General features: G+C 40.7%; 1 long non-coding RNA gene across 1 annotated transcript in view; it reads left to right on the top strand.

Annotated features, from left to right (window-relative positions):
- Positions 1-391: 391 nt before the first annotated feature.
- LOC126249693 (uncharacterized) overlaps positions 392-25195 on the top strand; it is a 38520-nt gene continuing 13716 nt past the window's right edge. Inside the window, exon 1 of the long non-coding RNA XR_007545642.1 lies at positions 392-486. This is a non-coding gene — a long non-coding RNA (uncharacterized LOC126249693). The remainder of the gene's footprint in view (positions 487-25195) is intronic.

A 25195-nucleotide genomic window follows, 5' to 3' on the forward strand; every position in this document is an offset into this window, starting at 1 on the left:
TCCTTAAATATAACATCCTTAAACATGGGCTTCACCTTAACAGAAATGGGAAGGCCAGGTTACAAAACTTAATAAGGGAAGCAATTAAATGCAATTCCAAAGTGACAGCCACTGAACTGGGATGGTATAAATCTCCAGTTGCAGAAACACCAGCACAAACAGCAGCAGCATGCAAGCGGACCATCCAAAAAACTGTAGTAACAGAGGAACTTACTACTGAACCAACATTAGCAGCAGCAGCGGCAGAACTAACATCAGAAGCAATAGTTACAGCATCAAAAACCAACCAACCAGAATCATTAGCAGTCACAGCAACATCAGAAGCAATAGTTCCAACATCAATAACCAAGCATTCACTGCAACAGCACACAGCAGCAGCAGTGGTAATAGGAGCAGTCATCACACCAGAAGAAGGCAGCCACCCCTGAGAAGCCAGGATTTTTGCTGGGGCAAAACAGTGAACAACAGCACATAACAGGGAAACAGGTAAATGTTTGCAAGCGGAGGAATCTACAACAAGGTATGAAATCTTGTAACGATGTAAGAGAAAATGCATCAACAGAGTGTAAAGTCACAGGTCAGTCGCATTGTTCAAATCAGCTAAGAATTATGAGTCTGAACATTCAGTGTCTTAAAAACAAGTACCTTGAACTTGAGGTAGCAGGAAATAGTGACCATATTGATCATTTATGTGTTATGGAACATTGGTGCAGGGACAGTGAACTAAATAGCATAAACTTAAGCCAATATAAACTTACCAGTCAGTACCGTAGGCAAAATGCCAAAGGTGGTAGTGTATGCATTTATCTAAATCCCAAGCTTAAATTTAAGTTAAGATATGAGGCTAAACCATTAATCATAGAAAAGGATTTTGAAGCAGTAGCCATTCAGTTATATAGTTTAAAGAAGAAAATAATTGTTGCAGCGATTTACAGATCACCATCTGGAGATACTGAAGTCTTTCTTAAGAATTTGGAAGAAATGCTCAACATTTTCTCAAATGAGAACTCTACCATAATTCTTTGTGGTGACTTTAATATTAATGTATTGGTCCAGAGTTCAGTAAAAAACAAGTTTTTAGACATACTAAAAAGCTTCAACATGTTCCCCCACACATGCGCTCCCACTAGAACAACAGATTCCAGTGAAAGCCTAATAGATAACATCTTCTAAAATGTGGTCACACATGAAGTTGCAGTTACAAATGTGAATATCGGATTATCAGATCATAATGCACTAACCTTTAATCTCACTGCAACGCCCAAGGAGGAGGAAAATAAAAAGGAGTACAAACGATTTTTCTCTACTGAAAATTGTAATCAGTTCAAAAATAATTTTAAAAAACCAGTTTGGTCAGAGGTCTTGGCACAAACAAACAAACAAATAAAAAAAGTGTGCACCACAAACCTTCTGGGAATGCGAATTGACCAAGGTTTAAACTGGAATGAACACAGTGTATATCTTACTCAGAAACTTAGCTCCGCATGTTTTGCCTTAAGAATAATATCCAAGGTATGTAGCAAGGAATGTATTAAGGTGGTGTACTTTAGTGATTTCCAGTCAGTTGCAAGCTGTGGCATAAGTTTTTGGGGAAAAACCAGGTCAAGACTAAATGACATTTTTATTTTGCAAAAAAGAGCTATTCGTATCATGACACACAGCCCACCACAAACTCACTGTAGACCCTTATTCAGACAACTAAAGATACTGACAATACCATCGATATATATTTTTAAATGCCTGGAAATGATAAGTAAAAATAACTGCGATCTCCAAACCAACTCAAGCTACCATGATCACAATACAAGGCATTGTAAAGACTTCCACATTCCCTATGTAGCAAAAACTAGAAGTGAGAAACATGTTAGACACTTAGGAATAAAGCTTTTAAATGCACTTCCATCTCAAATTAAAGAATTGAAAGGCAAAAATAATTTCAAGTGTGAAGTAAAAAAATATTTGATGGAAATATGCTACTACAGTGTAAATGAATACCTGTCTCAGACTGTGGATTGAAACCTGTACTTATTTTTAAAAAAATTTAAACTAATTTAATTATGTTTTCAACTTTGTAATTATAGTACTTATGAAAAATCTGTTAAATATCCATAATATGTTTTGTGTATAAGGTGTAGTTCATGATCTGTAATTGTTTATCATGAGCACGTACTTTTGTTTTTGTGTAATAAGTTCTTGTACACTACTTATGTACTATGTGTATGTAATTTGTTTTGCTGTTTGCATATGTTTGTCCATTTATTATGTGTATGTGTTTTTATGTGTTATGTGTAATCAAATGACAAATCCTATATCACATCTGTGATCTATTGGATATATATATATATAAAGCCATTCACACAACATATTCATTTTCGTCTTTCATTTTTTCCCTGCAAGTTGACATTTGCAACATTTTTTATACTTATAGTTGATTTTACTGTTCCAGTCACTTGGAACTCTTTGTTATTTTCTTGGTAAGGTTTTCGCCAACTTCTGCCATGGATGACTGTTAAGAGAAGAACACTGTACCTTTTACCCAACAGATTGTTGGTTCTGTTGCCAGTACTTCTCACAGTTGTTTCATTTGTTCCTCTGCTGTGTTATTTAGGAAGTTTGTTGCCATCAAAGTTCACACTTTTTTGTTTATAACTATCATTTTTTTCAGTAGCGATTTTGATTCACTTATTTGGGAAAGTTTGACTATCCTTGATTTATTCTACTAGTATGCTACAGTTAAACTCATGTTTCGCTGCCCCATGTTATCCTAATTCTAGATAGCACTCATTTCCTTTCTTTCATTTGTGTCTGACTTCCCCTTGATCTGTCTCAGGTTGAAGAGGCTTTCAAACTCCTGGAGAAGATAGATTAAGAATTATTTACAATTATCACCTTCTGTTCTTGAATTATAAATCTGTTCCATCTAAACTGTATTGTCTTTAAAACTTTTGAAGGATAGACTATGTCATTTGCATTTATTACATGGTTAATTTATCTTTGATCAATTACAAATAACATGTAATTGAGTGCCAATACTGTCATTTTATTTGTGTTTGAAAAGGGATTTAACATTTTCTCTCATATTTCACATTCTTCAGGATAATTTTTTAGGATATGTGGAATGAACATGAAGACTAATCATAACAATACTTGTGCGAAATAACGTATTTTATATTTCATTTCCGTGATGCATTCCATTATCATAAATATTAGTTTGTTGGCCTATACAGCAATCTTTAGGGCATCACAATTATGCAAGCTATTTGTCCAGCTTCAAATAAATGAGTAAAGTATCATTTATTTTTCACTTTTACTTTAATTTAGTATATCTGAAAGTAATTGTTGTAAATGACTGAAATCGGTAATAATGAATAGCCATTAGGTGATTTTTGCCTGAGGAATATAGTTTTATAAAACTGAGATACTATCATAAGTAATTCTCTGAAATGCTTAGAAACAAACATGATTCAGTTGTATCATTTGTCTTCCCCACTTTTGTTGACTTATCATTACAGCATAATTCAGCCTGTGTTTCATTTATTCCAGTTTATAATCACAAATTTTCTTGTTCTAAGACTGTTGATTGTGGTGACCATAGTCACATCTGTTTTTCATCCAGGCATCATTGAACATAATTAAAAATATGGTGCAAACTAGGTCACAAAGCTGTTGGAGCCATCATGTGAATGGTGCTACTGTTCATAACTGTTGTTATGAACAATAACGTCATTGAAATAAACAGTCTTCCAACACTGTGACATAGTTAACACCATATATTTGACTGTGTTCGACACTGCCTGGGTGATTTTGTTTGTATTTTTTGATGATGCCACACTGGCTTTACTATATTAGGATATGAAATGCAGAAATGGAATATTACCTATACTGCATGGTGACTCTGCTCTTAGCTTACTTTTCTTGATATACCGGACACTAGAGGATCATGTCTCCTTGTACTTAAAGCTAGCCAAAGTAGTTGGTACACTGTGGGAAGAAATGCTGTAGCAGATAGTATTCAATGCAGAAACTAATTTATTTGACACAGCTAAACAGATGTTTCTTAATCTACAATTGTTACAGTCTTCTTATTAGCCTTTTAAGCATGGTACCCGATTGGAGACCATCCCATTGGGCTGGGAGTTACCAATTATCAATAAAGAGATTACTGAAAAGAAAGCACATGTCACCATGCTTCTAAAAGAGAGAGCTATTTTATCTTTGAGTGTGTCTCTCTTCACTGAGTTGCTGCCACAAGGATTTAGATTAAAGTTCCATTAACGAAAACGTGTAAAAAATTTTAGAATTGGTCAGAGAGCATCCACTTATGTAAAATATTTATGGTATTTTATCCTGTCTACTTAGCTATCAAGCAATCATGAAGTGGAAAGCAGCTTGTCAGCAGTTAGCAACGGAGCTCTTTAGCTCTTACTTCATCTGAAGGCAAGGACCTGGGGCAGAGATGGTGGAGCAGGACATTGTGGTACCAGTGAAATCCTTTTTTGACTGTCAGTTTCATTCTTCTTCTCTTGGATTGTGTGTCTCACACAGCCTCCTTGGGTCTTTTGTGAGTTGACATTCTCTTGTATAGTGTATTTTCCTAAATTCAGTAATGTGCCATATGGCTGGCAGAGATGATCTTTTCAAGTCCAAGCAATACTTCACTTTCCAAGACCATCATGTGACAATAATCAGAAACAGGTTTCATTATAGCTTGAATTCCTTCTTCATTGGCGCCATGGCAGAGAATCCATGAAGTATCTTTCTCTTCAGCTTGTATACCGCCATCTGGAAGTTCCAGAAAAGGCTCCAATACACCAAACTCATCTTCAAACCACCATATTGCTTCTATGATTACACAGTCTGCCCAACCATTTTGAACAATGAAAGCAGGTCAATTAATACACATACAAATAGCCTCCACTTTAAGATGAGTGTTGTTTCAAATTGTATCGAGCCGATGTATGTGTATGGGTATGGAGACAACCTCATGAATTCATGGACCCTGCATGTCAGCAAGGGACCGTGTATTGGTGTGGAGCATGTGCACTTGGAGTGAGACCCCTGATATGTCTAGATATGACTCTGACAGGTGAAACGTACGAAAGCACCCTGTCTGATCATCTCCATCCATTCATGGCCAATGTGCATTCTGATGGACTTGAGCAATTCCAGCAGTGCAATACGACATGCCACATGTCCAGAATTGCAACAGAGTGGCTCCAGGAACATTCTTCCAAGTTAAACACTTCTGCTAGCCACCAAACTCCCCAGACATGAACATTATTGAGCATACCTGGGATGAAACTTCCTGGCAGATTAAAACTGTGTGCCGGACCGAGACTCGAACTCGGGACCTTTGCCTTTCGTGGGCAAGTGCTCTACCAACTGAGCTATCTGAGCATGACTCATGCCCCGTCCTCACAGCTTTACTTCTGCCAGTACCTTGTCTCCTACCTTCCAAACTTTGCAGAAGCTCTCCTGCGAACCTTGCAGAACTAGCACTCCTGAAAGAAAGGATATTGCGGAGACATGGCTTAGCCACAGCCTGGGGATGTTTCCAGAATGAGAATTTCACTCTGCAGTAGAATGTGCGCTGATATGAAACTTCCTGGCAGATTAAAACTGTGTGCCGGACCAAGACTCGAACTCGGGCCCTTTGCCTTTCACGGGCAAGTGCTCTACCAACTGAGCTATCCGAGCACGACTCACGCCCCGTCCTCACAGCTTTACTTCTGCCAGCACCTCGTCTCCTACCTTCCAAACTTTGCAGAAGCTCTCCTGCGAACCTTGCTGAACTAGCACTCCTGAAAGAAAGGATATTGTGGAGACATGGCTTAGCCACAGCCTGGGGGATGTTTCCAGAATGAGAATTTCACTCTGCAGCGGAGTGTGCGCTGATATGAAACTTCCTGGCAGATTAAAACTGTGTGCCGGACCAAGACTTGATCTCGGGACCTTTGCCTTTCGCGGGCAAGTGCTCTACCAACTGATCTATCTGAGCACGACTCACGCCCCGTCCTCACAGCTTTACTTCTGCCAGTACCTCGTCTCCTACCTTCCAAACTTTGCAGAAGCTCTCCTGCAAACCTTGCAGAACTAGCACTCCTGAAAGAAAGGATATTGCGGAGACATGGCTTAGCCACAGCCTGGGGGATGTTTCCAGAATGAGAATTTCACTCTGCAGCGGAGTGTGCGCTTATATGAAACTTCCTGGCAGATTAAAACTGTGTGCCGGACCGAGACTCGAACTTGGGACCTTTGCCTTTCGCGGGCAAGTGCTCTACCAACTGAGCTATCCGAGCACGACTCACGCACAGCTTTACTTCTGCTAGTACCTCGTCTCCTACCATCCAAACTTTGCAGAAGCTCTCCTGCGAGTCTCGGTCCGGCACACAGTTTTAATCTGCCAGGAAGTTTCATATCAGCACACACTCCGCTGCAGAGTGAAATTCTCATTCTGGAAACATCCCCCAGGCTGTGGCTAAGCCATGTCTTCGCGATATCCTTTCTTTCAGGAGTGCTAGTTCTGCAAGGTTCGCAGGAGAGCTTCTGCAAAGTTTGGAAGGTAGGAGACGAGGTACTGGCAGAAGTAAAGCTGTGAGGACGGGGCGTGAGTTGTGCTCAGATAGCTCTGTTGGTTCAAATGGTTCAAATGGCTCTGAGCACTATGGGACACAACTGCTGAGGTCATTAGTCCCCTAGAACTTAGAACTAGTTAAACCTAACTAACCTAAGGACATCACAAACATCCATGCCCGAGGCAGGATTCGAACCTGCGACCGTAGCGGTCTTGCGGTTCCAGACTGCAGCGCCTTTAACCGCACGGCCACTTCGGCCGGCAGCTCTGTTGGTAGAGCACTTGCCCGCAAAAGGCAAAGGTCCCGAGTTCGAGTCTCGTTCCGGCACACGGTTTTAATCTGCCAGGAAGTTTCATATCAGTGCACACTCTGCTGCAGAGTGAAATTCTCTTTCTTGATACCTGGGATGCCTTGCAACGTGCTGTTCAGAAGGGATCTCCACCCTTCGTACTCTTATGGATTTATGGACAGCCCTGCAAGTTTCATGGTGTCAGTTCCCTCCAGCACTACTTCAGACATTAGTTGAGCCCATGCTACAGCACTTCTGCATGCTCGTGGGGGCCCTACACAATATTAGGCAGTTGTACCAGTTTCTTTGGCTCATCAATGTATATTGTCATCCCCATATACTGTGGAGTCCATGCATATAATTTCAGATGGTGTGTGGGTAATATAAAATTGTTTTTTATTTCTGATTTTATATGTGTGGTTAAAATGACTCTCTTCAAATAATTCTTGTCTGCTGTGGTGGATGATTGTAATTTCATAAATGTATGTGAAGGGAACAGTTAGGATTTGCAGTTTCTGAAATAATGGGCTACAAGATTCTGTTTGCCATGCATTACACATATATCTGATAAATTTATTCTGCAGTTTCAGTATTTGAGATACACTATTTGAACTTCTCCAGAAAATTATACTATATCTAATGATGGATTCGAGATACTTATGGTATGTCGTTTCTCTTGTACTCACGTCAGTAGAATTTGCTAGTATTTGCATCGTGAATGCAAAACTGCTTAGGTTATTTGGCAGATAGTCAATATGTGTATTCCAGACTAAGTTCTTGTCTACATTTAGTCCTGAAAATTTGATTATGTCAACTTCTTCCATAAGTTGATTGCTTTTTGTATTTTAAGTTCCACACAATTCGAATGTTGGTTTTGAAATGTACCATATGGGTTTTTGCAATGCTCAGTTTCAACCCATTTAACTGGAACCAGTTTCCTACAGTATACAGTGGGCTTACAACAGAGCTCAGAATTTTTTCTGCATTATCATCTTCAATTAAAACAGAAGTATTGTCTGCAAACAACTCTGATGGGGTATGTGTATTTATGGGCAAGTCCTTTATGTAGAAATAGAACACGATTGGCCCCAAAATGGAGCTTTGAGGCATACCTCATGATACTGTACTCCATTTAGAATAATAATTCATTACATTTGAAGAGTTACCCATTGTTTTCAGTTGCACAAGTACAATGTGAGCCATTTCAAAGCATTGCCCTTAATCCCATATTTGTCTAATTTATAAGTTAGCAAAGCATGGTTCACCGAGTCAGATGCTTTTTGTAAGATGACAGAAGATACCATCAATTTTACTCCTCTGATCCAGTGATTTGCATATCTTTTTAATAAAGTAATTCACTGCATCCAAAGCATTTTTTTACCTGGTTGAAATAAAAATAGTAACTTATAATAATATCACTTTTTGAATTAAACACTTTTGACAGGACTGAAACAATAGAAATAGGGCAATAATTTCCCACTTCTTCCCTCCACTCTTTCTTGAACAGAGGTCTGACTTCAGCATATTCTAAAATATCAATGTATCTTAAGCTATTTGCATTACCTATCACATATCATGGGAACATTTTCCAATTTCCTGAAATACACTAAAATTAAGTTAAGCCACTGGGCAAGAAAGGAGTTGGAGAAATACATCAAATTTTCAGCTAATCTCACTTTTGTCAACATTATCCAAAGTTTTAGAAAAGTTGTTATATGGACAGATTAAACACACACACACACACACACACACACACACACACACACACACACACAAACACACCTGTACGACTACACTGTCTCAGGTGACCTCACTGTACCAACACCGCAGCTTGACTGAGTTGAGGACCTATGTCAAGTGGAATCAGCTGCAAAGGAGTATCCCCTCATTTCATATCATCCCAGACTGGACCATATCCTTTTCCAGGTCTTCAGCAATTTATCTGTCCACCTCCTTAGCTGAGTAGTAACGTGCTTACCTCCCATGCAGCGGACCAGGGTTCCATTCCCGGCTGAGTTGGAGATTTTCTCCGCTCATGGACTGGGTGTTGTGTTGTCCTCGTTGTCGTTTCATCCTCATCACCAGCACCCTAGTCACCCAATGTGGTGTCGACTGAAATAAGACTTGCACTTGGCAGCCGAACTTCCCAAATGGGGCCTCCTGGCCAGCGATGCCATATGCTAATTTCATTTCACTTCAACAATTTATCTTTGTGCCTGTCCAAAGCGGTATTCCACTGCTTACACAGCCTTTGCTGTATCTTAATACCAATGCCTTCCCACATGGGTCATTCCTCTGTGGAAGACCCAGGTGCAAGGCCTCTCAGACAACCCACCCAGCACATCTACTCCAGTTCTTCCACAGGCTTACCATATTTTACCAGGGGCACCACTATCTGTGGAAGAAATCATGTCATATACTGGGCCTGTTGTAATTTCTGCATAGTATTTTATGCAGGCATGACCACCAACTGGCTGCCCATCCAACTGACTTGACACTGCTAAACTGGAGCCAAGAACAGAGTTGACCATTCAGTGGCAGAACAGTTTGCTGACAGCAACATGTTTGATTTCAATGGCTGCTTCACAAACTGTGCCATCAGGATCCTTCTTTCCAACAATAGTTTGTCTGTATTACACAAATGGGACTTGTTCTTGCAGCACATCCTTTGATCTCATGATTCTCCTGGCCTTAATCTCCACTAACCCATATCTCACAGCCATCTCCAGCACTGTTCCACAACACTAACTTTACTCATCTTGTACCCACACCCTTTCCCACCAGTCTCTCACAGCATGACATACATCATCTCTGTTGTGATTATACCTCCCCCTCCCAACACACTCCCTTCCATCATTGAGTGCTATGCACAACTTCACCTTAAATTATTCACATTCCACCAGATTTTACATCATCATATTTAAGACTACAAATAACATAGCTTTGAATTCACAGTTTGGACTTTTAAAATATCCTGATACTGGGAATTCTGTTTACACACACACACACACACACACACTAGACAATAAATTACAGGTTACTTGTATATATATATTCTGTGATTAGTGAAAAATATTTTACTGTGTAAATCATATCTTACTTTAAAGTAGAATATTATGTTGTCACAGGGAATTCTGTCAAATGGTTCAAATCAACCTACCTAACAGGAAATAAAGGAGCCATCAGAAATGGGTCCAGAGTTATGCTATCAGTCTTCATCTGAATTGGTATAACTAGACGTGGTGTTTCACAAGGTCCCATATTATAGTCCTTTCATTTTCTTGCATATAGCATATATTATTGACCTTTCAACAGTAACATTATCAAATATAAGGAATTTTTCTTGTTTATGATGATATGGACATTCTACTATGTGATAAATGGGAATGAACAGCTGTTAATGAAATTTTGATGGACATTAGCAAATGCCTACACAGATGACTATGTATGGGCAGATACTTATAAAAAAAAAAGCTTACGCAAGTGTAAGTGATTTTGTAAAAGTGCCTATAGGAAACTGAAATGTTAATATAAAAACCAGTAATTAAATAAATTGTAGCAAGAAAAGTCTTCCTGTAAACCACCAAAATATTCAGGAAGTTTGAAGCAAAGTTTAAGATATTGAGACTTTGTTAAATGCTGAACTACATCTTATTCATATTCTGTGCATCATAGAACATTAGCTAAAGACAGACTGGAGTGTCTAATTTTCTGAACTAGGCTAAGTAACAGCCAGTTAGCTTCTGTCTGAAGACTGGTTTGATGCAGTTATCCATGCTAGTCTATCCCTTACAAGTCTCTTCATTTCTGTGTAGCTCCTGCAAGCTACATCCAAATCATGCCTTGGTCTCTCTTCACAAGTTTTACCCACTACACGTCCATTAGCAAAATATCAATTCCTTGATGTCTCAGGCTGTGTCCTATCAACTAATCCCTTCTGGTGAAGCTGAGCCATCATTTTCTTTTCTCCCCATTTCATTTCAGTACTATCTCAGAAGTTGTTCAACCTACCACATACTCTTCAGCATTCTCCTGTAGCAGCACATTTCAAAAGCTTCTGTTCTCTTCTTGTGTGATTTGTTTATTGTCTATGTTTCACTTCTTTATGGGGCTACACTTCACACAAATACCAACAAAGAATACTTCCTATCACTGCTATGTTTAGTGTCTCACTTCCTTGTTAATTACATCAACATTATTTGCTTTATTTTTTACCGCATTCTTTTATCCTTGTTTTATTTTGTTGAAGTTCATCTCATAATTTATTTTGAATACATTGTCCATATTATTTATCTCATAAGACCGTGTCCTTTGTCTTCTCTAACAGAATTACAATGTCCTTGGAAAATCTCAAAGTTTTTGTTTCCCCTGGAAATTTAATTCCCTTTTCATATTTCTCTTTGGTGTTTATTACTGCTTGTGCAATGTACAGCTTTAAAAATATTGAGTTACAAACCTGTCTCACTCCCATCTTAGCTACTTCTTCCCCATCATGTTGTTTGTGTCTCATAACTGTAGTCTGGTTTCTGTATAAGTTGTAGATAATCTTTTCCTCCCTGTATTTTATCTCTGCTATCTTCAGAAATTTAAAGATTTTGTTTCAGTCAACATCATCAAAATCTTTCTCTAAATTTACAAATGCTAAAAATATAGGTTTTCTCTTCTTCAGTCTGCCACTACTCTTCCATTAGCAAAGTGATGATGCCTTGGAATGTGTTCTATCAATCAATCCAGTTTTCTAGTCACGCTTTGTATATCTTATTTAACAGCTTCTTCCCTTTTGATTCCTTTCTCCCAGTCCATTTTCTCTTGCCAATTTTCTTTCTCTTCCTTCTGCTCTTCCACATTTCAGTCTTTCCTTATTTTGGTAGTTCTGGCTGCCATCTCAGCTCTCAACGTCCATTGAGTAGCTTCTCTTTACTCCAAAGTTGTCTTAATTTTTCCTGTAGGTGAAATATCTTTTCCATATTCAAGCATGGTTCTACAGTCTTTCATTTCTCCTCTAGTCATTCTTGCTTTTTTCATTTACCACATTCTGTCAGTCTCATTTTTAGACATATCTATTCCCCTTTGTATGTCTCATTTTCTGCACTTTTATATTTTTTCCTTTCATTCATTAAAGTTAATATCTTCATGTAATCCTAGGATTTATATTGGGACCTGCCTTTTTTCCTATTTGATCCTCTACTGCCTTCAGTATTTAATCTCTAAAGGCTACCCATTCATTTTCTATTGTAATCCTTTCACCTGTTAACAGTCAAGCATTGCCAGATGCTCCCTTTGAAACTCTCAACAACATCTGGGTTTTTCAATTTATCCAGTATCCATTGCCTTGATTTCCTACCTTTCTGCAACATCTTCAGTTTTAATATGCACTTCATAACCAATTCGTTATGGTCATGGTACACATCTGCCCCCTGGAATTATTTTAAAGTTTAAAATCTAGTTTCATATCTCTGTCTAATCATTGTGTATTCTACATTAAAGCTTCCAGTGTCAAACATCCTTTCATGATTTGTTAATCAAGTGTTGGCTATGATTAAATGTCTGCCTGCTTAGCTGGGTGGTAACGTGCTCGCCTCCCAAGCAAGCATGCCTGGGTTCGATTTCCTGTCCTTGGTTGGAGATTTTCTCGACTCGGGGATTGGGTGTTGTGTTGTCCTCATCATCGTTTCATCCTCATCACCGGTGCACAGGTCACCCATTGTGGCGTCAATTGAAATAAGACTTGCACTTAGTGGCTGAACTTCCCTGCTAGGGGCCTTCCGGCCAACGATGCCATATACTCATTTCATTTTTTTATGATTAAATTATTTTTGGTGCAAAATTTTATCTGACTTCATTCCTTCTCCGCTCCCCCTAGCTCTAGTCCATGTTCTCATAGTATTTTTTCCCTCTTCCTTTAACTACTATTGTATTTCAGTCCCCCAAAACAATGAAATTTTCATCTCCCATAAGTATCTGAGTAACTTATTTTATTTAATCATAAATTTTTATTTAATGTCTTCATCATCTGTGGAGATGGTCAGCATATAAACTTGTGCTGCTGCTGTGGTGGCCATTAACTTACACACACACACACACACACACACACACACACACACAGTTTCTTACTGCAGTGTTACTGAATCTTCTAGAGAAAGTACCACTTGAAACATAGGGATGTTGTTGTGAGAAATGTGGTCAGCTTATCACCAACATAAGATTTGAGTTTGTCATTACTAGAGTCATACAGTTATACAACATGATAAGGTGGCACATACGACAGGTGGTGTTGTGTGAAGGTAGTGTGGAAGGCTGAGGTGTCACCATCGCAATGTCCTACAGGAACTAGGCAATATGACACTTCAAAGTATACACAATTCTGATAAAGTCTAAGTATGAATTTAAAAAAAGTAGGAGTAATAGTTATTCCTATTGAGAGGTACTCAGTGGCAATGAAGGGAATCCCAGGATGATTACTAGTGAGAAGCATTGGAACTGATTATTTCTGAGTTAACAAATACATCGAATGTGATTAACTAGGGTTTTATTTGATACACACCTACACACACAAAACATTCAGAATGGAGAGATATGTCAACGAAAAGAAACAAAGATATTAGAGTGCAAACCAGATGCACACAGCAGAGATTCATGAGAACCAAAGAAGATAAATTACTAAGTTTCTAATGTATAGAACAAATAAATTTGTCCTTGTACACATTTTCTAACAAACTCACTTAAGGAGGACTCAAATTTATTATTAAGTGTTTAACACTCTGTCAAGAATGTTCTGAAAGCTTCAGATGATCAGCATCTTCATCTGCATGTAAAATGTCACCTTTGGCAATGGTTTGGTTAGTAAATAATCTTCCTGGTCTGTGGATGGAACATGTTCCAGTACAAATTTAGTCTCCTTGTACTTATCGCATGCAGAATGATAACATACATCAATATGCCTACTTCTCTGATGAAACTATGGCTTTTAGATAAGTTTCAATGCACTTAAATTGTCTATGTTCAATGTTGTTGAAAAAGCTAAGTCTTTGAGCAAACTTTTCACGAAGACAGTTTCTCTTGCCGTCTGATGGGCTGCAATGTATTCAGCCTCAGTTTTAGAAAGCACTACTGCATTCTGCTTGGTTAAACCACATGTAATAATGGATTAGCCAAGCTTTAACAACATACCAGTTGTGGATTTTCTAGTTTCCACATCACCAGCATTGTCTGTATCACTGTAGGCATGAAGGTGATTTTCCTGTTTTGAAGGAAAATGAATTCCATAGTTCATAATACCGGCAACATATTTCAAGATCCTTTTCACAGAATTCCAATGAATTTTCATTGGTTTCTCAAGATGCTGACTGGTGCTGCTGACTTTGAAAGTTACCGGTATGTCCTGCCATGTTCCCATCAACAAATACATCAGACTATCCACAGCTTGCCTATAAAGAACATCGGACATGTCCATCTGTCCATTTTTATGCATGTCACCACACATCTGATGATGATGATCTCATGGTACTGCTACAGAGGTCATATTTGAATTACTATTTCACATCCAATACTTACTTTTCACAAAATATTATTTGTCTTGTATTCCTGGGCCCATAACCTGTTGGAACTGATTATTTATGAGTTAACAAATAATACATTGAATGTGATGAACTTGGATTTTAGTTGATGCACAGCTACACACATGACACTCAGAATGATTGGATATGTACCAAAAAAATCAAAGATATTGGGCTGCATAACAAATGCACACTCAAAGATTCGTGAGAGACTAAGAAGATAAATCAATGAGTTTCTAACATATGCAACAAACAAATTTGTCTTTCTTTTACATATTTTCTAACAAGAAGCACTAGAGAGTTGCTCCAGCCAGTCTACCCAATAGGGAATGAATGCTTGGATAGCTACTGAGAAGCACTAAAGAGTCACTTCAGCCAGTCTACTCACTAGTGGGAGGAGGGGAAGTGATCCGAGACAGTGATCAGACCAGAATGACCATTGGCAGTGAAGTGGCCCTTTTAATAGGTGAGAGCCACATATTTCAGTAAATCAGAAATAAGTACACTTTTCACTGTGTATGCAGGTCAATTCCTGTATGCATAGATGCGAGTGAGTCAGTAGTCGCCCTCTATCATACTGGTGGAATTCAGCAGCATCCTATGATCAGAAGAAAACTATCTTCTTCCACTGCTTTCCAGCAGCACTATTATACTGGTGTTATTATATTTCAGTGCAGGTGTGTAGTGTATCATACTTGAGGTCATATGTGGGCTACAGCACATCCAGTGGATTTTCTCCCATTGGTCTGCAAGACTTTCCCTGTTAATGGTACAAGCGCTACCTAGTCACTCCCATGTCAGCAGGTGGCAGCTGCCAGTGGTTGTGAGGCCACTATCCACTGAGTCCTGCCCATGCGGCTGCTGCTGGGGTGATTTTGCTGGCAGCCTGTGCAACATGCCTGTCACTGCCCTGTGCTGGCTGACCATGATGCTGAGCAGAACTCAGTGACTTACACAGGCAGCATATAATTAATATTTATCTGAATATTGTAAGAGGAGGAGGAGGAGGAGGATGAGGAGGAGGATGTGAATTAAAAAAAAAAAAAAAAAAAAAAAAAAACAATTAAAAAAAGTCAATATGATTCACTGATAATCCAACTTGAAAGTATTTGTACATTATCTGCAGCACAAATATAATCAGCTATATGCCCACTACCATATTATTTCCTGAGTCTCCGAATAGATGGGCAATTATAATCTTTAAGTTTCCTTATTGATGCACTTTTGAAAATGTCATGAGGCCACAAAGCTTTTCATGGCCTTTGACATAAACAATGTTGTTATGAACATATATTTGGAGATATGTCACCATTTCTTTCTACTGCAGCCCATCATCATCCCACAGCTTTTTGTGCTAACTGTGGGCTAACTAGAATGAAGTCTGTCAATTCTTGGCACTCTGTACTGTTCTAAATGTTTTGAGCCAAGTGACAGTTGTTGAGAATGTTGTCAATACCTGTCCACTATTGTTAAATGCAAGGACTGCAACTCTTCAAACACAAATTATTTACACTCACCATCAGAGCCTTGCACAACAGCAACTATATTCACACTTTGAGTTTCCATCAAGGAAAGTGCAGTTACTGTTGGAGATGAGTAATTAATAGCACAGTCATGCAACAATAATGTATATGATGATTCAAAATTGTCTGATAATTCAAGCTGAATACGGTTGTCTATGAGGCCTGACTTGATGCTTTTGTTTTCCCTTAAGCAGTCAATCATGACAACTGATGCTAATTATTTAAACTTCTGTGGGCTGAGCATACAGTCAGATTCATTTCCCTTGGGGGAGAAGTTCAGGTTGGTTACACCAAACAACACCCATTTAGCAGTAGTTCATTTATTCACCTAAACACATGCAAGGCTCACAAAGAACTGAACTTGTCGGAACACTCCAAAGACAATGCTCGAGTCCAAAGACGATGCTCAGAGTCCAAAGATGAATGCATATCGATGCTGGTGTCGACCTCATCGGCGCCACATAGCTCCCTCCTCCCCCTCCTCCCTCCTCCCCCTCCTCCCCCCTCCCCCTACAGTACGGAGTACTCTTGAGTGGCCGAGGGGAGGGGGGGGGACTAAGGCGTCGGGAGGGGTGGTCCACGGGACCCAAACCACAGTCAGCTCCACAGCATCGTCAGGGAGCTGTGTGGGTAGATGTCGTGAAGGAAGGTTTGGCCACAGAACCTGGAAGTCGTTGAAGCGAGCTGGTCGTTGTACTGGGCGCGCTGGTCGTGTGGCGACAGGTAGGCCGCGGTTTGTGTGTGGAACGGAGCGACGACGATGACGTCTCTGGTGGGCATGGCAAACACATGAAGCATGTCCAGGTCTACGTCGGGCGGAAGGGGAACACATTTCACCAGGTGGCAGGGAATGGCAGAGGTTGTGTCATGAGCACTGGATGAAGAGAAACACACGACGGACAGTGTATAATCGTGCAGTATTATTGAGATGTCATGGATTATGTCTAGGGGGACAGACACAAACACCTCGAGCAAGGGCACGTTCAAGATTGGTGGGGGCGTGAGAAATCTCGACAGGGCAAGGCAGGCGACGGTGGAGAGGTCGAAGGGACCGGCGAAGAGCCCGGTGGCAAGGGCGTGATCGTAGGTAAGTTCGATGTGGGGAGCATGTGGTCACTTGACAGAGTGCGTGAGACCAGAGTAGAGGGCGAGATTGGAGGAGAGCATGACGATTGGAGCTGGAAGTCACTTGATTGAGTGTGTAAGTCCGACGTGGAGGGAGTGGTTGGAGCGTCGGGAGCCATGACAGTGAGTGGCGTGGTCGTGGCCTGAAGGGGGGTAGAAGAAGGCTCGACATGAGCAGAGGCAGCAAAGTGTCCCAGGAGTCAATGCAAGAAGATGGCCGCCGAACCGAAGCAGTGGCACCATGGTTGGGTGAGCTCAGTAGAGCTCGTGAGCTGTTAGTGAGTCCATTGTCCGAGGGCGCGGCCTGTGGCAGCACGGTCGCGGGCGAAACGCTTGGCGCAAGTGCATTGTTTGTGCTGTCAGTGGTGGTCGCACGGCGGCGCACAGGAGCCGAAGTTGCATAGTTTGAGGTTCTGTCTGCGATTGCTGGGATTGCAAGCAGATTCGGCGCACTTACTGACCTTGCTTTGTCCTTGCTGTAGTGTCTGTAATTCCTTTGCTGCATCGGAGAGCTGGAGCTGTGTTTCGTGGAGCCGGAGGGAGAGGTCGAAGTTTTCCTTGTGTAGGCAAGCGACGTGTTCAAGCTCGTTTCTTGTAACATCGTCGACAGAGACGAGCATGTACAGATGAGATGACACTGGACTGATGTGTCATTCGCACCCTAAAAAAGTCCACTCGAATTTGCAGTTTGCAGAGAGTGGGACGACATGGGAAGTTGAACCCAAGTATTGTAGTTTAGTTGAATTCACGGCTTGCAGTGAAGTATGATGAGGGAAGATGTTCGATGACGCTAAGGACGTAGGCAGCAGTGAACATCAGCGCCTGTGTCCACAAGGAAAAGGTATCCCAACGAAATGTCTTTAATGTAAAGTCGTCCGCAATTATTCGGTCGTTCCTGGACAGAATGGAGCACTGGGGGGTGCCTGTCATGTTGTGCGCAGGAGGCGGCACCCGGACCTACCTGCGATTGGCGTTTGGGAAGTAGCAGGGTGGTCTGCAGTTCTGTGCCGCCTCACCAAACTGTGTGTGGAAGTAACAGTACGGTTTAGTGCGGTTGCATTTCCTGCGGAAAGTTCATTGCCAGTGGTGGTGGCCGAGGTTTGGTGGCCACAGCAAGTTCTGTTGCAAGAGGGGGCGTGGCCGTAGACGGAGCCGGTGGCATCCCAGTTGCTTGTTTACTGCTTCCCGGAGCGAGCAGAACGGTCGGCACAGTATGGCCCCGGCCGCGTCTGGCTGCAGGGTGATGAGCCTGAACCTGAGACTCATCGGGTAGGCAGTGGCTGGCGAAATAGTGCAGTTAGCTTGTCAGCAACCGTCATTCTTTGCTCGACAGGTTCAGGAGACCTTTGAACCAGAGCAAAGCAGATGTGAGGAGATAGTTTATCTGACCAGATGGCGAGGAGAGCTGTGACCAGAGCATGTAGCCATATCCAGAGCTGGGAAGGTTTGTCATTGCCTAGTTGCTCGACGTGGAGCACTTGCCGTATTGCTGCCTCAGTTGAGCGTCAGTAAGCGTTGAAAAATGTTCGGAAGAACAGGTTGAGTTGAGTTCGTCGGGACACTGCCTGAATCAAGCTGTTGATGCTGTAGTATTCCAGAAGAGTGTGCCTCCAGGGGATGTGGCAAGGGTGGCTGTTTGGGTGACAGCGTGAAGGTGACACGTTGTGGTTGAGCGCAATCTGTCACGACGCGGAAGGCCGATGCAGGTGAGACACCGTAATGTGTTGATTGCAGTTGCGGAAGCTCAACACGTTGCGGGTGTGTTCAGATTGATGTGTCACGGAAGACCGACGCGGATGGGGCACCGGGATGTGCCGAGAATGGTAGTGGAAGCTCGACTGGAGCCGGCACGGGGGCAACAGGTGAGAAAAAGTTCAAAGTTTGAGAACACATGTTAGTCCACGGAAAGCTCGATGTATGATCAGAGCCAGGGTCACCTGTGTTGCAGGGAGGCTGCGGAGGTGCGGGCTGTCCAGAAGCACAGAGTGGGAAATGATGTCGAACGTGGGATGGAATGCATGAATGTTCACTGTTCATAGTCACTCCACTCAAAACGGTGTGCGGATAAGGTGAATGTCATGGCACAAAACACTGAGGCGTAGCAGTGGGACGGAGGTGGAGGTCAGGCACAGATAACAAGTTATTGTTCCTGTTGCAGGCCGAGGTATTGAAGTAGGAAGGCATGTGCTGATGCTGAACCGAGGCAGACACAGGCATGGTTGGATGCTGAGGAGGTAGACCTGTGAACGAAGCAGTTCCGGCAATGTGGCAGGTATCCGCGTGGTACTGCACGGATTGCGGCGTGGTAAAACATTGTCCTGGCGGTAGTAGAATGTCTGATGAAGCATTTGCAGAAATCTGCATTGGTCCTGCACTGTACGGAGATCCATAAGAGGTAACTGCACAGTTGATGAGGGAGGGCACATGTGGCGGGAACAAAGGCATTTGATAGCCGGAGTCATGCACACTCCTAACCTCACTTATTGTTGCAGGCCCGAAAACGTCTGGCGAAATCGGCGTAATCGCCGAGTGAGAGGCATCGTGTTGCAGTCCTAGTGGGTGTACCTTGCCCGCAACATGATGCATGTCGATCACAAAATCCGGCGTTAGGTGCTGGGCCAAAGTCATTGTTCAAATGCTGTGTCGATGTAATACACGCGAAAATAACCAACGTGAAGGTCGCGGACATAGTAAAACGGCGAAAATGGAAGACGTTACAATTCGGGGTCACCAAGGAGGGAGAAGTTCGGGTTGGCTACACCAAACAACACCCATTTAGCAGTAGTTCATTTATTCACCTAAACACATGCAAGCCTCACAAAGAACTGAAGTTGGCGGAACAATCCAAAGACAATGCTCAGAGTCCAAAGACGAATGCATATTGATGCTGGTGTCACCGTCATCGGTGCCACACCTTCAGAGTATGAAGGGGGAAATGTCATACAGTCATAAGGGTGAAATGTCATACAGTAGACCAATATTGTCATTGTTCCAGTCAATTTGTAGATTATTAGGTAGGTAATATATTGAATTTTGCATTGATTTAGTTACAGTTATTGAATTTGCTAGAATCTTTAGTCACATTCCCTCTCCTGTCTGTCTGCAGCCCCAGAACAAGGAACTGAAGCGTTTCTAGCTGATCAGATGTCTTAATTGATCAGCTGTGTCTTGAAATCATTGGTAGAACTGGATACTCACAGGTTTTGCATGAACAGAACTTAGTGTCAGCTGAATTCCAGAATGTAGAACAGGTGAAAGGTTTGGAAGGATCATATTTGATATGGATATGTGCTGTACATTTCACACTACATCATCCAAAACAATTTCGTTTTCTTCTGCTTGTGGTTCTTGAGTGAATGCATTATTATTTGTAGTGCTTCAAATGAGAATCAGTTGCCACTTGAGATTCATAAATGCTCATTATTATCTTCAAAGAACCCCAAAACATTTTGAGAGGGATATACTTACTAAAGTGATTACTTATTGATCCATCAATGCACCCTCTTGCATTTTGTAGAACATGCAGGTCCAAATTTGATGTAGATACATAAATTCTGAGTGTTGATGTGATTTCAGTGTTTCCGGTGTGGTCAACTTCAATGCCATTAAGTTCATATCATGTTTCTCATAACAGAAAGGTGAATGCATTATGCATAAGTTGCAATGTTTCTGCTGGAGTGCCTCCATCAATCTTCATAAATGTACCTTCCAAGTTTAGGAAACTGCTACTTGGAATTGTTAAATCATCTTTATGCTGAATCAGAATTCTTATCCCATCATTATTATTGAATGTTGCCAAAGGAAATGGTTTGTGGGAGGTATACTGCTGATGAGTAATTTGTTTGTCATATTTAAATATAGTTATTATTCTGAGTGACATAACTGCAAAGTTTCAATCCTATCACATTGAGGAACTGGTAATTCTGACATGTTATCACCTTGTTCTGCTGCGGAGTGGAGGACTAAAAGGTGTGTGGGCTGGTTTTATGCTTTATTTCCATAGTTCTGCTTCTACTTCAAATGAAGATGTATCATGACTTCCTGTCCTCAAAAATCAAACAGATTGCTGTCCTCATCAACAATGTTCAGCTAGAGATGGTGTAATTTCTGAACAGTCACTAGGAGATACACTGGACTGCTGGGGACCTCAATGAGCTGGCATCCCAATCAGACTGTAGGGAAGAACCTGTAGATAATATTTGTTCATTGGTCATCAATGTACAAATTTGTTGTGATATTACACTTGCCAAATATTGTGCTACAGGTAGAATATATACTGGATAGCCCGAATTTCTGAGCACTATGGGACTTAACATCTATGGTCATCAGTCCCCTAGAACTTAGAACTACTTAAACCAAACTAACGTAAGGACAGCACACAACACCCAGCCATCACGAGGCAGAGAAAATCCCTGACCCCGCTGGGAATCGAACCCAGGAACCCGGGCGTGGGAAGCGAGAACGCTACCGCACGACCACGAGATGCGGGCTTCTTGTTATTATTAGCCAAAATTCAACCTCTGGAGAAAATGAGTACTGATCCTATTGAGCCTTCCTGGTTAAAGTCTACTGGGTGTTTTGTCATTTAGATATCTTTTTTAAACATGTTATTGTTGGAATAGAAGTTAAATCCTTAATTGCATCAATGCCATGCAAGCCAGGGTGAAATCTACACGTCTTTGCCAAATCCTAGATGAAGTTTGTAGTTTGTCTGAGTGACGTTTGGAATACTGTTAGAAGTTGCCGGATCAATCAATGAAATATTCCACTCACCCTTGCTTAGATCTATTGTGGGGAAGTAATTTGCACTTAATAGAGATGAGAGCTCTTTGAAAGTCAGAGTGTATGACATGATGTCTGTCTCTTGGCTGATGAGGTGATGTATGTCCTGCTATTTAGAAGTCCTTTGTTACATACAACAATAGGTCTCACCTTAATCATACAATGTTCAGTTTTATTATACTCCCCAATAATTTGTGAGAGAGTGTCAAACCATGCATACAAACCATTAAGATTAAATTGCATTCACATACGGATTTTAGTTGTCCTGTTCAGACATTCCACAATACTCTCTTTCATGTGGGAGAATGTTGAGTAGTGGTGTATTCTGTATTGCTCCATTACTTATAGTAAAATTCACCTCTCAGGTCGGTTTGCAGGATGTCAGAACACCAATTCTGTCCAGTCTGCAGCAACTGTTCGAACACTTGTGCAACATCCCTCCCAGTCTTTGCCATCACAGGAAGGGCCCAGAAAAATTTGGAATGCATATCTACAGTCATTAACATATATTTGAACCCTTTAAGTTATCATGAATATTCTCTTATATCCATGACATCAGTCTGACATAAATCATCCAAACCACATTTGGTGACTCATCTGCATAGGAGAATTTTGCCAGTAGGCCTGTGGAGTTCATGGACTACCATCTCCATTCTTATAATTCAATGCTGTGTCTCTCTTGAACCTCTGAAAGGAATGATGATATTTTGTTTGTTTGATCTGTATTCCCTGTGGTGGCTGACACTGTCAATAGTCATAGCTGGTCTATGATTTTGTTAGGATCATCTTAATATACATACTTCAGTGATAGTGTTACAGCTTTTTATGCTCAATGTCAACACCTTGGCCTTCTTTATGTTCACTGCTTAAAACTGGCCTAATAATGTTAATGTATGTCCTTCAGTTTGTGCTTTTTAATTGTTGTTTTTGAGCATTGTCTTGCCTATATGCATTAGTCATATGTAATATTTCAGCATATGATCTCTTCTCTCTCAGCAAATACTTCTGGTGATTCGAAGATTTTGGCAATATTTGCTCCACTAACCCAGGTGTCCATTCAGACTCCCTGTTTTTAATGTGTATTCAGTCCTTCTTTAAGCATATATGTAGCTTTTCCAAAATATATGGCTGATCTCAGCTGACCACTTTTGTCATAATTAATTCACTAGTACTGTGATAGTTGATACAATCAGTGATAGTATATCCTTCATCTTTTGCAGCCTCTTCTTCTTGACTTCTTCTACCACCATCTGCCACCACCATGTGCGAGAGCTGTTTAATACTTTCTGTTACAGGTGTAAACGTTTCAAAGAGAGACTGTTCACACTCTAGACATCCCAGTTTTATGAGTTGCAGTTTGTGACAAATGGCTTCCCACACCTCTATGGCTTGGTGTTTTTTTGACACTGAAAACTTAATTTTTGAGTTCAGTTATGTGAAATAGTGACTTGAGTTAAAGTACAGAATAACATTAAAGACATTCTTCTACTTTGTATTATTTGAAGTAAACTATTGTGACAGTTGATATATAATATTTTCTTATAGGTTTAGTTATGGTAATTATCTACATACTAAAGTAGGAAGTCTTGTTTTGCTTTCCATGTAAAATAACATAGGATAACCACCTCCAACAAGTAGCATAGTTTGTGACAAATGGCTTCCCGCACCTCTATGGCTTGGTATTTTTTTGACATTCTGTCATATACTTAATTGACTTGGGGATCATAGCCATCTTATGTACTCAGGAGGCCTAGCTGTGCTGGTGGTTTGGTCACCTTCTTAACTCTTCAGTCTCAGATTCATATCAATGGACTCTTTCATTTGTCCCTCATATCAGGGATTCATGCAGTTCAACTTTCATACCTATTCCATTGATAAACCCATCCAATTCTGTTAACTGTGCATTGACACTTCAATTGAGTGCTTCACCATCCAATTCCATTAACTGTGCATTGACACTTCAAATGAGTGCTTCACTTTTTCCCTCAACATATGCCCCATGTTGATGGAGTCTACAATTCAACTTTTGTAACTGCTGCCTTGATAATGCTATCCAATTACATTAACCTTATGTTGATTGTTTACTCACTTCGTTGGATTCATCATTCAGGAGAGTTTACCTCTTGCAGCTGCTGCCTTGACACTGCTGTGTAATTCCATTAATCTTGCATTGATTGTCTCTATTTTTCCGTTGATATATAAAAAAATGTTTGACTTGTGCTCATCACATCAGAATAAGCACATTGCACATGTGCAAATTTATTCATAGACTACAATGTACACTCGCAGTTACATTTCAGTACACTGCCTTTTATGTAGAATCTCACCAAAGTTTCATCTATATTGGACTTCATTCAGTAACCTTGTTCTATTAATGACCAGAAACATCTTGCAAAAAGAATATTGCTTGCAGCTGTATAATACTCATTAATGGGACAAGACCAGTTTTATGGTCTATAGCTACCCCCTTAGGTGTACATGTTACTTTTGGTCATTAAAGATATCAATGTAGGGTGGTAGGAGGACCCAAGCTTTGGTGGTAAAATGGCAGTTACCCACAGTGAGTTGTCACTATGCATAAGGCCAGCATTTATGATGAGCTGAATAACCTGTTCAATTCCATTTTTATGGCGGATGGCTGGGGTTCATCCCCCACCCTACAATGATATCTTTAATGAACAAAAGTAACATGTACACCTGTGGATGGGCTATAGGTCACAAAACTGATGTCTTGTTAAAGAATTTTGTACAACTGTAAACAATGTTCTTTTTGTAAGATGTATTACCACAGCTGCAGATGCCTAGAACATACAACAGTTCGTAATAATCATAAAAATATACTGTGAGTTATTCCTGCAATCTCCACATGAAGTAATGAGCCATTCCTCTTCTTCCAGTTTCCAGCATCATCATTGCAGGACCAGTTGGTTACTAAATCACTCTTGTGATAGGGATGTTTCATCCACTCAGTCATGATGATGACTATGCATCTACATTGGTGTACAAGGCATTTTATAGAGCACACACAGATGTAACTCCTAAAGTTTTTTATTTATAAACACTTACATTTTGCAGGGTATATGAATAGAATTAAATACAATCACATTTCTGTTTCTAATAAACTAGCTGCAATAAGGTAATATGTTTAATATTTTACATGGCAAGCCTGTTTCAGCTTAATTGGTGTTATCTTGTGGGACTCAGCCAAAATCTATAAGCAAAGGGGTTAATGGACAATAGATGCTACTAGCACGTGTCTGTTTGAGAATTTGGGTCAGATGCGAAGCACGTCTGGATGGTTGATGTCGCTAAGGTGACCACTCACATGAAGTGGGAAATCTGGGT

Source organism: Schistocerca nitens, chromosome 3, assembly GCF_023898315.1.
Source record: "Schistocerca nitens isolate TAMUIC-IGC-003100 chromosome 3, iqSchNite1.1, whole genome shotgun sequence".
NCBI lineage: Eukaryota > Metazoa > Arthropoda > Insecta > Orthoptera > Acrididae > Schistocerca > Schistocerca nitens.